The following is a 14,645-nucleotide window of genomic DNA, read 5'->3' as shown; positions in this document are numbered from 1 at the left end:
AAATAAATCCAAATGTATGATTTAAATTTGGACTTAACCTTATATCTTTCAGTTTTATACTCTTATTTTCTATAATCTCACAGAATAGTTGAAAAACAGCCTTGTGAGGTGCGGCCAATGTTTTGGTCTCTCTTCCTTCATTGTGAAGTGCTTTGCGTTTGTGAGGTCACCGGCGCTGCACAAACACGTCGCGTTGCGTTTCGTCCGAGGCAAATGATCATCCAGTTCGCGGTTCGCGGCCGGCGTGGGGGCCTCTCCTCAGCGCCCTGATGAGATAACAGGAAGTACAGCAGACCGTTGTGTGCAGCAGCAGCAGCAGCAGCGCCGCTCTGAAACACGCAGAACCTGTTGTTCTGTCGGTTTACGGCGAAATGGGCAGCGACCACGAGGAACTCAGTGCGTCGAAGAGATAATGAAACGCGAGGTGAAAGGTAAACAAGGCTGACTGTCATCATTCAGCCTTTTGACCGGCCCTCCCTTGGTGCGTGCGACAACAGCGACACACATGCGCACATCCAGCCTCTGTCTGCTGTCAGATCGGAAGAGGAACTTTTATTGGCCTGTAACCAACGCAGGCTCACGTCTAAATCAACACTAACTGAACATGACCTATTGACTTTAGCAACATCTCGGATGAAATTAAACATTTGCTTAACAGTTTGACCTTTCTCGCATTGACAGTGTGCACATGTTAGTCTGGTGTGTGAGCGCAGAGGGCCCGGTCCCGTGTTGGGTCCACTGTCACTATGAACGCTCGGCCCGTTGGCGCTGTCGGCTCCGACGCGGGCCCTCGCGCCTCGGCGCTGACCCCGAGGGCGGCCGTTAATTTGGCATCGAGGAAACATGGGGGAAGAGCCTCCGGCTACACAAACACAAAACGACAGCACACCAGTATGAAAATAATCAGAATGTGTTAATCCACAAGGGAGAGGAAGTTGAAAATATTTGTGTACGATAAAGCCTAAATTTGCTTGCTATACAGTAGCATTTGAAGCAAACAATGATGGTGCGCATTAGCTTCATTACTCCTGTTTGAGGGAGTTGCAGCAATTTCACTTATTAATAGGCAGGTTTTTTGATATTTCTAATAAAGAGGAGTAGAAGAATAAAAAATGATGTATTTTTTAATGAAATGTATCACGTCCTCTAGACAAGGTTCAAGGCTACGTGGGTGGCGACTCCACTCAGTCATCGCCCTCTGCAGACTGACTCAACCACCAGTCACACTTCCAAGCCACAGTACGAAGGTGGACCTCTGGAGAAGTGCTTACAATATACTCAGTTGGCCTGGTGAAGCCCTGTGTCTTTCAGCCCCCGGTACTTTGTCTGTCATGGTGTGAACCCTCTAATGGGAAACACAATAATTCTAGTATTTTGGTTAAAGGGTAGTTTTGTAGCAGGGAGCAACCTGTAAAAAGCCTTCCATTTGCCAGTTCTTGGTGTCAGAGTACAGATTTAACATTAGCAGGTATATTGGAAAGAAAATAGTTTGATGTTATATATATTTCAATAAAACCTCTTTATCTTGGAAAAAAGCATCTCATAATAAAGACAGAAAAAAATCTCTTGTGTGGGCCTTCATGGGAATTGACACAGAAATGCCATTAGCTGCCTGTGCAGCTCTGGGTGAGCCGCGAGCCGAGCCAGACAAAAGGTGAGTGTCAGAGTGATGGAGGAAGTGCTCGTCTCCTCTTCCTGCTGTCAGCAGCACAAGAATGAAAAGGACGCCTCCACGTACACCAGGGCTATCCATTACTGAGTTAACAAGGTCCCGGCTTCTCTATAAGTGAAATCCAAGGCTGTCTGTGACACGAATGAAGAAAAAATAAATAAATAAACACAGACACACACGTGAATTTGAAGCGATTTTACTCTGGGGTCAATGTGTGTTTAAAGAATGCTGAGGTTTTTGTCCATTAAAAACAACACGCAGCACGGAGACGCCATCCTGCCACCTTGGGGCCATCTGCAAACGCAAACAGGAGCATTCTTGGGAGAAAAGCTTACGTTCCCCGTGAGGAAAGGTTTGTTCCCGCTAAGCCGACCGGACGAGTGGAGGCAGTGAAGGCAGAGGGAGGCGAGGTGAAGCCCGTGTGCAGCAGGCCGTTCCCCTGCAAACACCCACCCAGCTCCAGCGCAGTGTACTGACAGTAGCAGTAAGTAATAATACTGCAGCATTTACTCACAATAGTCAGTTTGACCCAATTTAAATAAAGAGGCTACTGGATTTTTTTTAAATTTTGCAGATCTTTTTGCTGAATCGGAACTTAAACATGAAGCAAATGATCCATTGACTCCATTGTTCTTAGATTTTTTTTTTACCGCCCCTCTGACATTTTGGGCTTTTCCGTGTTCACATGGGAGATTTTCAAGTCTTAGCTTCTCCCAACATCAATCCGACATCAAGCAGCCGAGCAATTGTCTCGACTTTCATGGCGTGACACTAACGGGCAGGTCAGGAGAATCTAGTTTCTCCATTTAGTGTTGATAGGGGGGGATAGAAGAAGATTGATTCCCCCGCTCTCATTATTGCAGGTGTTTGCCTTTATGACCGACATCCTCCACAAGCGGTTTCTTGTTACGAGAAGGGACGACCTTCAAGTCCCGTGCATTCCGACGACACTCTCAAGACTGTGTAATTTCGAAAACTGAAGGGGGGGGGGGATCAGTTTTTATTCAAAGCAGACCTGACTCGAACGGAGATTCACCACACTGTGGTCGGACTCGTTACTTGCCTTTTTCATGTTCAGGCTGCTGCAAATCTCCACTCCCTCTGAACATCTGAGCACAGCTGGGGGAAAAAAACAGACTGTTGTTGATTTTGTTTCCATTTCTGTGGAAGACTGAATCCCTAATAATGTGCACACTGACGGGGAAGCAGCTGATCAGCAACTCGCAAACAAAATATTTGAAAAAAATATTTTAATTATTTATTTCTACAAATATTTCTGTATTATTTTGCGTTATTCACGACCCCCCTTTTACATAAAACAACGTTTCTCCATTTTGTGAAAGTGACTAACGCGGAGATGCTCAGAAGTGAAGCCTGGGCTCAAACAGCTCAGACAGGGTAGATATCATCATTAGAGTTAATCCATCAACAATGCCAGAGCCAAAGCAAATGAATGTGTTTGCTCTGTCCTGGGAGTAAATATTAGTGGGTCCAGATAATGCTGCAGAGATGCTGAGGGTCTCCAGCGTCTGCTGCTTTCCACCGGGAGAATGGCTTCACGCTCTTTCTTCTTCTGCAAAGCCAAACATCAGTAGCAGTCTCAAGTGGCTGAAAGTTTTAGCTGATAATCCGCCCCGTCACTCAGAGACACGGCAAGATTAACGACAGGGGGAACTCCGAGAACATCCTGCTCAAAACACAACTCTGGGAGAAATGTGTCTCGGTGCTTCGTGTTGTATTGGCACAAATCAGGTAATATGAATAAAAGCAGATAAAAAAAATAGTCAAAACTGGTTCAGTATTTGATGTTTACATAGTTCAGGTTGTACAGAAATTGTTAAAACATTATCATGTTACTCTTATACAATTTAAATTCACACAGAGGTTTAATTAATAAAAGGTTAAGCCCCTGTCATTGTTGGAGCTCAGAGGGAAAAGGGAGCCCTCTACTGTTGAGTCAAGCCTACGTTAAGCTCTGAACCCACACTCTCTCTGGTTTTACTGGCCACACTGGTGAACCAGCAGGCGTTTGGTGCCTCAAAGGCGACTGTGCAGCTGCTCGGAGGTCCGAGAAGCCTTAAAGGTATAGCGCGCGGATAATTCAGCACATCTTTGTCAAATGGCTGGAAAATGAATGGCACCGCTTCAACTTCAACGTGCAATCACTTGACCATGAAAGGAACCAAGAAGAAGAAACCCAGCTCGAACCACAGTGATGCGCGGGCAGCGAAACCTTGCGGATTTCCAGCTGCAACACTGGCGAACTGTTCGATAATGGAAAATGTAGGGTCTTGATATGAGATTGAGAGATAATAGCAGCATCACGCTACGCTGGAGTTGCTGGTATTCAGACACACCGCCTTGATATTCTGCATCTGTGAGGTATTTTGTGGCTATTTGTTGTGTGGAGTTGGGAAAAGGGTCGTATCTCTCAGAGCCCGTTTAAGACCTTCAAGCTCATGAGTCCCAAACACACACACGCACACACTGACGTCTAAGGAAGCACGATGACACACGTGAGGCTGGTCGACGGCCTCTTAATTGTGTGAGAGGAGGAGAAAACGCAGTCAATCAGCGGCGATCTCGCAAGCTTCCCAGCGCGATGGTCTCGGCGGCTGCTCCTGAAAGCCGAGCTCTCACCTCAGACCTGGACGATAGCGATCTTTAATGAATAGCCGTGTGCTTCAGGGAGCGCACGCTGATAGGAATCACTGCAGGAACAGTGGGGTTCGGGTCTCAATCCCAATCAGGGAATTCCATCTTAACCATTTGGATGTCCTCCATAATGCCACACACTCCGGCGCTCGCTTGGACCCACACTTAAATAAAGCCTGGCACTAGCGAGGCACTCTTGCCCAACTCAGAGCCTCCAAGAACCCCCCCCCCCCCCCCCCCCCCCCCCCCCACACACACACACACACACACACACACATCCACAGATCTATCTGTGGATGTGAATGCTGACTCTTTGTTGGCGCATGTTGATCTCAGGTCCAGATATTGCACAGCTAACTGCCCTATAAAAGGCGGGACAGCGCGGCTGGCGACTGGAAGCATAAGCACAGCTCCCTGTGAGTGCGTCTGAAAAGCCCAAATTGAGCCATTTCGCCAGCCGCCAGGGAGCACGCTTATCGCCTGCAAGATCCAGAGTAGACTGTGTATAATTTGCAAAACACTATGCTGATACTGCAAATGAGGTTTAATAGCAGTAGAGGCCCAGTTGAAGTTTCATAAAGTAGCTTTGTGGTCTTTGATAACCAGTGGCAGAGACGTATTCTCGAAACAGAGTCAGTCGGTGGGAGTCTAGTGTCAGACCTGACTGACATTTGTGGGATTAATCATCCTGTTATGTCAAGTAATTAGACATGAATAACACAAGTGAGCTGCTTTACGTCTTCCCCGGGGGCGGACGAGAACTGTAATTAGCCGGTCTCCTTCTGACAAGCTGTCAACCTCAACGCCGTGTTCTGCAACACGCCGGGATCCGTTGTGCTAATTTAGAATCCTGCCTAACCCTGAAAGGGGTGTAACGAGTGGAGAAAAAGAAGAAATTACTTATTACTGTACATGTAACCGTGGCAGACGCTCTCGCCGCCGCAATCAATCACTGCGAGCAAATGTGGCTTAAGCCTCTATCATTTCAAGAGAATAAGCCTGTACAACACCCAGTGCGTGTGAAATTAAAGGATTAGCGTTCAGGGATCTGGCATCCACAGCACTGAACGCGCTTTAATGTGTCCTTGCGACGTCCTGGTGACTATGATCGAGGATGAGAATTAAATTTAAACTTAAGTGTCTGAATAAAATGATGATGACTGTAAGAGAGACACGCTACATGACAAAGACAATACACCAAACAGTGTCTCTGATTTTAGAGCAATTCATCCTCTGTGGACCATGAATTTCATATACAGTATTTTTTCTGGTGTTAACAAGACTACATGAAGCAAAACAGCATAAAACATAGTTTGTTTCTGCACTTGAGACAAAGCTTTTAAGTCTGGAGGCTCCGGGACTTGTGCCTGTAACTGTGTTCCTGTTATACTTTTCAGATTACCTACCTCTCATATTAGCATGCCTTCATTGCGGTGAGTTTATTCTATAACCTAAGCTTAAGCTTCTATCTGTCTGAGCCCTCTGGATCTTCGAGTAAAGACCAGACAAAGCAAAAGAGGAGATTCTGCTGAAAGATGAGCTTTACTCACCTGACAAGCGTTGACCTGACCTAGGAACAGTCATCTCATCTCACCATGTACAGCTGAACTATGGATGGGCTAAACGGCAGTTTGATTGGAGCTACTGAGAAGCATATAGACTCACAACATGTCCCATATTTAATTAAACGCTTTAAAAAAGGCAGGAGATGCTATCAGCGCTATGTTGTCCCTTCGGGATGAAGCACCTTGAGTTTGTGACTGGAGACAGGCTTAAGCAAACACATTTCCATCCGCTACTGAAAATGGATATGTTGTTGACCTGTCCTGCCACACAAAAGCTGTTCCCAGTACTCAGGCGAGTAACCCTCCTGCAGTCTGAAATCTCTTAACTAAATATTGTGAGTGTCTCTCTTTATACCTGGAGTCAGTCTGTTTACCTTCAGATCCCGCGGATTAGAAGATCAACACTGCACGCAGGTGAGCGAAGTCCCATTCATCAAGCTCACAGACGAAGAAAAATGAATATTAAATACGTCATGGAGCAAACCAATAAAATATTACATTTAGTCTGTTATAAATATATGGATTGAAATAAAGAAAAATGTGTTATCTAATATTAAAATAAATATTATAAATGTAGAACAACTTGACAATCCCACTAATTTAATGCCTCATGTATCCCTTTAAAGGCTTTCGTTGATTGCTACCCACTCAGCTATTAGCGCTGTGACTCGGACATAGTTCGGTAATGACTCAGCTCAGCTGGCCCGCGTTTCGGTGCCGCGCCGTGGAGCAGATGGGACCGAGGATCCTCCCTCGCGGCTGCAGCGGCGGCGGCGCGCGAGCCAAGAGGAGAATTAGAGTCAACTCCGGCACGTCAGCACATACTCATATCATTTATTTTCCGCTGGCGCGAGGGGCTGCAGCGGGGATGATCGCTGATGACTCTTGAAAAGTCCTGCGCACGCACGCACGGAGCTACGGCGCGATGCTCTGTTTGCTTTTTGACAGCAGAAGCCCGGAGTTCCAACCTCCTCCTCTTTATGCGCGTGAGATACCAGCGCTCACTATTATTCTCAGTGCATCCATCATAGCTGAATGTCTAATCTTTCTAAAGACCATCGGTGAATCTGGAAGGCAGATCAAAAGAATATTGTGTTTTGCGCACTAATTAAAAACGGGGAAATGCCACCCACGCAGGTGCTGTTCTCCGGTGCGAGGCCGCCGACGCGCGCTTTCTTCAGTCCGAGCGCGTCTGAATAGGCTGCGGTCCAACTGATTGTACAGTGTTCGTCCTACATGAGGGCGCATTGACTGCGCGCAGCGGAGGGAGGTATCTCGATCTAGCAGACATCGCCATGGGTGGTGGAGGAGGGGAGCTGAGACGTCGTCAGCGCTTACTGTTCGGTATTTCAGTCACATGACAGACACATGGCTCCTCAGCTCAGAATTCTGAAGAGGCGTTTTTGCGTTGTGCGCACATGCCAAATAGGAACATTTAAATAGTTATAGTTCCTAAATGCTAAGAGTTGCATTGATGTGTTATATTGTCCTCTATTTAAAAGGATAAGATATAAAATAATAGAATTATTATTGGGAATATACCTATACCTGGTAATGAGCCACCTTTGGCCCGAACCATCTGTCATCCAACCCTGTAGGTGGCGCTAACGCACAATCTCTCATTTGCCAACCGCCAATTAGAAGAAGAACGAAGAAGAAGAAATCCGACAGACGTGTTTATTGCAGCGTTTGAGACTTTTTCTCCTCGCTAACATGGTTTTGAACTTAAGGCCTGCTATTGTTTTGTTCCCTGGATTCTTGCGGACAGAGTGACGTGCAGCAGTTCCGGGTTTATTGATCTCTGAGTCTACATTGGTTCCTCTAAAGGTAGGGAGCACCGACTAGCTTAACTGCTACACTTACTGTATAGTGTTATAGTGTTTTCTATGTTAGCTGCATCTTGAATTCGTTTACAGCATAGGAGTCCCAGAGGTTTAAGCTTGCTACCAACACTGAACATAAGCGTAATACATGATAGTGTTCAAACCTGCCTCTGCTGTGGGTTGGTGTGAAGTACAATATGGAAGAGGCAGGAGAACGCAGCCAGTGGTGAAGCAGTTGACTGTGGTTTGTACTTACGAGATAGACCTAAATCACCTGCTGTGTTAAAACCATTTTCAATGTTTTTAAAAAAACATCCACAAAAAACTAAAACATCCACAAAATCAATCTTCAACATTTAGTACAGTGCCAAGTTAATTATAATAAATATTTTAGTATAATTGCTTGACTTTTATTCTGCACTGAAACACAATGAAGAACCTGGTTCTTGTATCTGTTGGAACACATCAAGCGGTCAGTGTTGCGCTATAAATTTTTTCCTTCCCTCTTGTGGTGAGTCCTTTTTTCCAAGGACATTTAGCCTAATCCACTTCAGCTGCCTTCATTCAGAGCTGGTAAAAGACGCCCGAGCACTAACTCTGTCGGTGAGATTGTGAGACTGGTTTTCATAAAACCTAAATATCTGTTGAGAGTTTGGCCGTGAGCCACATTTATGAAACGATGAGTAGCATTTCTTTTATTGCTGTTTGTGCCCCATGCCGCTCTGTGAGGAGGTCCTGCCTCAGATGCCGTACGACTCTCATTACGTTGTGACCGAAGAGTAATTGTTGTTGCTGTGCAGTCCTCAAGCGAAAACGTGACATCTCTGCTTTAACAATAGCAAAATCAGCAGCAGATCAATTTAATCCTGTGCTCTTAATAAAACAAACATTTAAGTTGTGTCTAACAGATGAACACGATGTGTCATAAGATGGAGAACACAAAGCAGATGAAAGGCCACTTATTCATGCAATATACTTTTGATTTTACAATGTTTGTAGAGAAAACACATATGTTTAGGGTACAACTGGATTTACATGGAACATTGTGCATTAACCGAGCTGAATTTATTTCTAATATTAATGTGAAAAGCGTTTATAGGGGTTTGAGTATTTTACATGGAATCGTTCCAGGCTTTTCACACGATGCTTGTTTTGCCATCATTTTTCATTCTGAAGGCGTTAAATACACACGTCTATCGAAGCGAGCGCTTCCTTTTCAAAATAAGCAAATTATGTGGCATCTTCATCATTTGGGACGTGGACAGCTTTATTCCTTTGTGCTACCCTGCGTTGGTGTGCTTTTTCTTCTGGAATGGGAACTCTGGAGCCCAGGGTGCAACACTGCTGGGTATTCTACTAAATGGATGCTCGGTATGAATTGAGGCTAAGTTTCAGCCGAGGCCCGAATGTGTGTGTTGGACTGCACGTTGCATATCTGGAGACCACACAGGTTCCATAAGCACGTCTAAATCTCTCTGCTGCCCTCTATCTTTGTCTGAACACCTCCCTCTGGGACCAGGGTCAGAAGTTCAATACCAGCAGGGAAACCTGCACAAGGATGAACACATGTGCCTGAACTGTTAAATATCTTTCAACATACTTGTACTGTCTTTTTAATTTTTTCTTTTTTATTAGTATAAGAAGAATAATTACAAATAACAAGAATTGAATTAAATGCAAATAAACCTCAAACAACTTCATTGGCATGTACACTGTAGGTGAAAATATAGAATACCTTGGTGTCCCACAATGGGGAAATTACTATATGATAACAATATAAGAAAATATGTACTGTAGCAATCTCCCATATTCTAGAAAGCAATACTACTTACTTACTACTTGTGATCTTATGACTCTGCAGCTTTTGCTTTCATACTGAGCCCAATGGAGATGCACAGGAGCAGCACGGGATGTCAACCTCCTGCAGCTTTTATACTATCTGGAGAGACGAAACTCAGCAGTGTGTGAAATGCCCCCTCAGCCAGTGATTGTACACCAACAACAGGGATCCCCACTCTCTCGTTATCCTGTGCAAACATACGGATGATCAGATTATTTTATCACCTATGGAGCTTGGCGCCGGGGCAACAAGGAAGAACTCGCGTGCGATCTCAGGCCCAAGTTTTCACGTTTATAAATGCGTTTGTCGTGCCACCACGGTCGGCCATAAATGACCTCACCACACGTGCTGCTGTCATAAACTAAGCTAATAAGAATGTGCAGGAGAGAAAACACTGCCCGCAGCGAGCATGGCTTCTAAGATGGGGGCGAGTTGGCTGCTCAAAGCATAAATCTTTGACCTGATAAATCTCAGTGGATAGCTGTCACTCCGCATGTGCAGAAAGCTGAAGTATAAGAGCAGCTATGTGGTAAAAAGGGACACAAGCCTAGGCAAAAGACACTTCCATATGTACTCGTAGCTTCTGCAGCCCTCTAACCTGGAACACATGTTATCAATAAATGGCCCTGACCCATGGAGGCTTTCCAGCGTGTGATTGAGGCCTTTTTTTTCAGTGGGAGCTAGTCTGGCTTGTCTGGCTGGTCAACACCTGACCAAACTGCAAGCTTTACAATATAGATGTGTAAAACTCCTTTTTGTATAATGGCGGGCTTAGGTGTAAGTTACACACACAGCCGTCTCCTGTGGGAGCAGTGTGGGAGCTGCTACAAGCTGCCTTCTGTTATGACCTATCACCTTGCCATTTTTATCTTTCCACAAACATATGTAAGCAGAAATTTACATGCCCTCTTGTGATTTATTGCAACGTGCCTTCGGTTTTTCCATTGGCTTTGAAACCAGGGCTGGTCCCGCGAAATGTGGCATTTCCACGTTATGCTTTAGGTCTTCGCTTGTCTCATGTCAGACATGCATTAAAGTCCACATTGCTCACAGTCACCCCATCTGGAAAAAAAGCTGTCAGGAGAGATGTTTTATGTTCGGTTTAAAAGTTTACTTTAACCTTGCAAGTACAGCATTAGCAACTACTAGCTACAGTCCAGCACATGTACATGTCGGGGGCTTTCGGAAGTCCTTAGCGGAGGTTGGAGTTCGATGCTCACTGAACTGCATCTGATAACCGCCACAAATGGTGCATTTCAAAAGACACAAACTTCCACATCAAGTGACTTCCACTCTTGTCTTTCTAAGGGTGGTCTCTCTCTGGCCAAGCATGGAGGCTAAAGACATGTTCACATGCTATCATACAGTATCCAGGTTGGATAAGTATGATAATCTTTTCAATATGTAAAATGTTTATTTTGTGGAGGGGCCTCAAACAAACTGAACCAATATTTACAGAGAATGGCAGCCAAATACAGTATTCTGCCTTTTTCCCAGACATTACTGCTCCCCCATTTATCTTCTATCCTCTTGAGCAAAACGTTGACAAGGAAACTAATGCGTCTGAAGCCTTAAGGACATTAAAACATTTTCACTGGAATATTTTAAAGTATTAAATGCAAAAAATGCATCCCTAATGTGTTTGTCTTTCTTGAAATTAATTACAACCTTGAGGACCAAGTTTGAGAAGGCTTGAGGTAAAAATTGTGCAACAAATCAAGAACCCTATGCAACTGCTGCTACTAAAAACACAAAATAATATTAAGATTATACTCATATTTTTATGAAGCTAAACACTGCTACGTAATTTAGCTAATTTAAAATGCATAACAACAATTATAAAAACTATAAGAGTTATATTAGCCACAGCTTTATTTAAATTGCTGAAGGACCCACTGACAGTGTGACTCAGAGCATCGCATGTTAAAAGAGGAAACCATGGTGGTCCGTTGTTGGTCACTATTAAAGCTGCATTATTTTTCTTCTTGTTGACCCTTGCTAATGTCTATAATACCAAGATGCCTTCTCTTAGAAAAAGCAGCTGTGTGTAGTTACATAACAGGAAACATCTGTCAGGGACAATCCCAGTGTTTGGCTCTTTGGTTCTGGGCCTGGACTTCTGTGCAGGTTGTGCTGTTTGTTTTGAAAATGCACTTGATGCTTGTGGAGGCGTCCTGGAGTCAATGGACTGGAGGAATTCAAGGGTTCACAGAGAGATGCTGCATGTCTGGGCATCATGCTAGAACTACACAGCCATTAGATGACCTTTTGTTGCAGTTCGGCTGAAAAATGACACCAGATCATAAGAGCAAAGTGAAGACTAAAGAGAGCCCAATAAAGAGATGCTATGCTTCTCTTGTCCTGCCACAAGCACTTTGTGACATCACTTCCTGTATCTGCTTCCTGTGTTTTACTTCCTGTCCATCATCATGTTCATCACCTACACCTGTTGCCGTGTTGTTTATAGACCTTCCACCACACAAAACCTTTGGCGGTCAGTTTCTCCTGTGAGCCTGATGTTATCCTGTCGGTTTTGCCGTCCTGGTTTTCTGCTGTTGGTCCTGTTTTTGCTTGGCAAGAATTTTTTTTTTGCTGAACAATTTCTCATTTTTGTGCATGTAGAAGATTTTGCTTGGCTTCTCCATTTTGTTTGTTAGACTAGCCTTGGCTCTACTGTAAGTTGAGCGGGCCTAGATTTGTAATATTCCCCTTCAGGGATTGAATCAGTCTGTCAGGGCCTTAGCAGCCGCTTTACTCTTTTGGTTCGTTGACTAAGAAGCCGTTCCGTTTATCTGCTTGTCAAGAGAAGCAAATGTATGATGTTTTCTCAGTCAGTCTGTGTGTTTAGTGGACTTTAGTGGTTTAGTTTAGAAACAGTACTCCGCATTTCATTATGTCCGTTGAATGATTACTGGTAATCTCTTCGCTATTGTTTGTCCCGTGTGCTGGTGATAAATGCTAGTCATCATTTATTGACTGTTTGATCTGTGGCAAGCTGCAAAAAAATGAGGTAATCATTATTTATTTGCTGCTGAATCAGTTGAAAAGAATGTATTTTACTTTACTCACAAGAACTATTAACTACTGTATGTAAATCATTTTAATATTTCAAAACGCTCACAAACATGGAGACAGTCTTACAGTATTAGTGATCCACTGAGTTCCTGCTGTCCAAAAAGCCACAAATTCTATGCAACCTGTGTATTTATGTAAACCTATCTGTTCCTACTTTAGCTGGCCCTTAAAGAAACCAGCCTACTAAACCCAAAAGGCATCCATTATGCGATGGAGAATTCCTAATGAGAGCTGCAAATCAAGCCGTGGTGTGTAATCGGACACTGTACTGTACACAGTAAAGATCCTCCAAGTCATTCTCCCCCAAACAGCTTCAGCACCTGATCAAAAGTCTTCTGAAGGTCATAAAAATTCCTCAACTTCAGTTAAATTTATGGCAGGACTCATTAGTTGAAATAAAACAGATTAATGCAAGCGCAATTAAATGTGACCTATAGGTTTAATAATGAAGTCGAGTCTACTTAAGCATGTCTTTTCCATTCTCCCCAGCTGTCTTGGACTTCACATAAAACTCAGCACACTTTAAATACAGTATTTTGGGAAAACGGCTTCAAACCTTGAAACATGTTTTCTTTTGTATTAAGATCTATCAATTTTTCATGTTTGTTAAACAGCAGTATTCAGCTGAGAGTTCGAACAGTAAAATTCTCTTCTTCCAGATTTTTACATGTTCGGTCCTGGGGCCTTAAGTGTCTGTGTGAGGTTTCTCTGTTGATCTTGAGTGTTAGTCCACATCATGCCGTCCCACAGGGATGGGGTATTAGTTCAGAGAAAAGGAAGCCACTACCTCATTATGCCGCTAATTTTAGGCACCAGGAAAAGATGTTTGGAAACTTTTTGGCCCACATTCCAGCCCGAGTGCTGGAGTGGTACCCACTCTGCTCTCTATTCCCGTGGGTACGGCAGGGGTGATTTTGGTACTTGAGCAAGCTCAAAGAAACAATTTACAACATATACAGTGGAACTTCAAAAGTGTCTTATCAGAGTCAGGCATCAAACATGAATGATTCCATATGAAACAGCAACTTTGTGTTTACCGTAATTAAGGGAATATTTTTCCATTAGGGAAGTAAAAATAAATTAACATGGCTTTAGTTGAAAAGCTGACGTGTAACCACACACATCCTTCTCTTTACACTAAATATCAGGTGGAGCCTTTAGCAAGCAATAAATTAGACATACATCCATTAATTGATTGTGCTCCTGAACTATTACTGATACAGTATCTGCATATGAAGTTGACATGCATCATTTAGTTGACGATAATAGGAAAACAAGGAACTTCAAAACTGAATGAGAATTTCCTGCAGGTTTGTCATTGACAAATGCTTTCATATTCATACAGTGAATTGATCTTTTTTTTTTTTTTACCTGACTACAGCTAAAGTGAAGTCACATGTTACTTTACCTAGTCATCTATTTATAGAGTGTTACATAGAGGGGAAAAAAAACTTGAAAAGCTTGTTGAGTGGCAGAACTCTCTTAAATCTCTGGCGTTGGCTCTGTGCTGACCATAAACCTAGCAGGAGCTGTGGGCAGGGACGGGGAGGTAAACCCGACAAACTCATAATAAACATGATGGTTGATTAATTGCAGATGAAAGAAATGACAAAGAAATGTTCTTTCTTTGTCAAGAGCACAGCTGACTAGAGAATTGTGGCACCTCGTCTGCTGTAAAAGTCTGAGATGGTTGTTAAGACTCGGCCTGTGAAAATGTGTTTCGGTATCACCAGAGGATAGACCCTGTGTGGGAACGTGTATAAAAACAGATAATAGAGTTTCTCCATCTCCAACGTTATGGGCAATGTGAATAAAATTGAAAGCACTTGAACACATATGTTCACAATAATATTTGTCATAGCAGAAAAACGCTAAATATAATTTGTGGCAAATCCTCAGTCCCAAAACAAACAGTTTAAAACCAATAAATAATACACAATGTAATCTTCTGTAATCTGGTACTTTCCTGGCACGGGGGGCAAGTGTTTGTTGTTCCTCTGAAACATCCATTTACA

General features: G+C 43.5%; 1 long non-coding RNA gene across 5 annotated transcripts in view; it reads left to right on the top strand.

Annotated features, from left to right (window-relative positions):
- Positions 1–7,405: 7,405 nt before the first annotated feature.
- LOC114848022 (uncharacterized) overlaps positions 7,406–14,645 on the top strand; it is an 85,119-nt gene continuing 77,879 nt past the window's right edge. For 3 of the 5 annotated variants that reach the window (XR_008693712.1, XR_008693711.1, XR_003784333.3), the window contains exon 1: positions 7,406–7,719. This is a non-coding gene — a long non-coding RNA (uncharacterized LOC114848022). The remainder of the gene's footprint in view (positions 7,720–14,645) is intronic. The other 2 variants (XR_008693710.1, XR_008693709.1) reach the window with 2 other exon arrangements.

This window comes from Betta splendens, chromosome 22, assembly GCF_900634795.4.
Source record: "Betta splendens chromosome 22, fBetSpl5.4, whole genome shotgun sequence".
Classification (NCBI taxonomy): Eukaryota; Metazoa; Chordata; class Actinopteri; order Anabantiformes; family Osphronemidae; genus Betta; species Betta splendens.
Note: the sequence above shows the minus strand (reverse complement) of the source record. Positions and strands in the feature narration are given on the sequence as shown.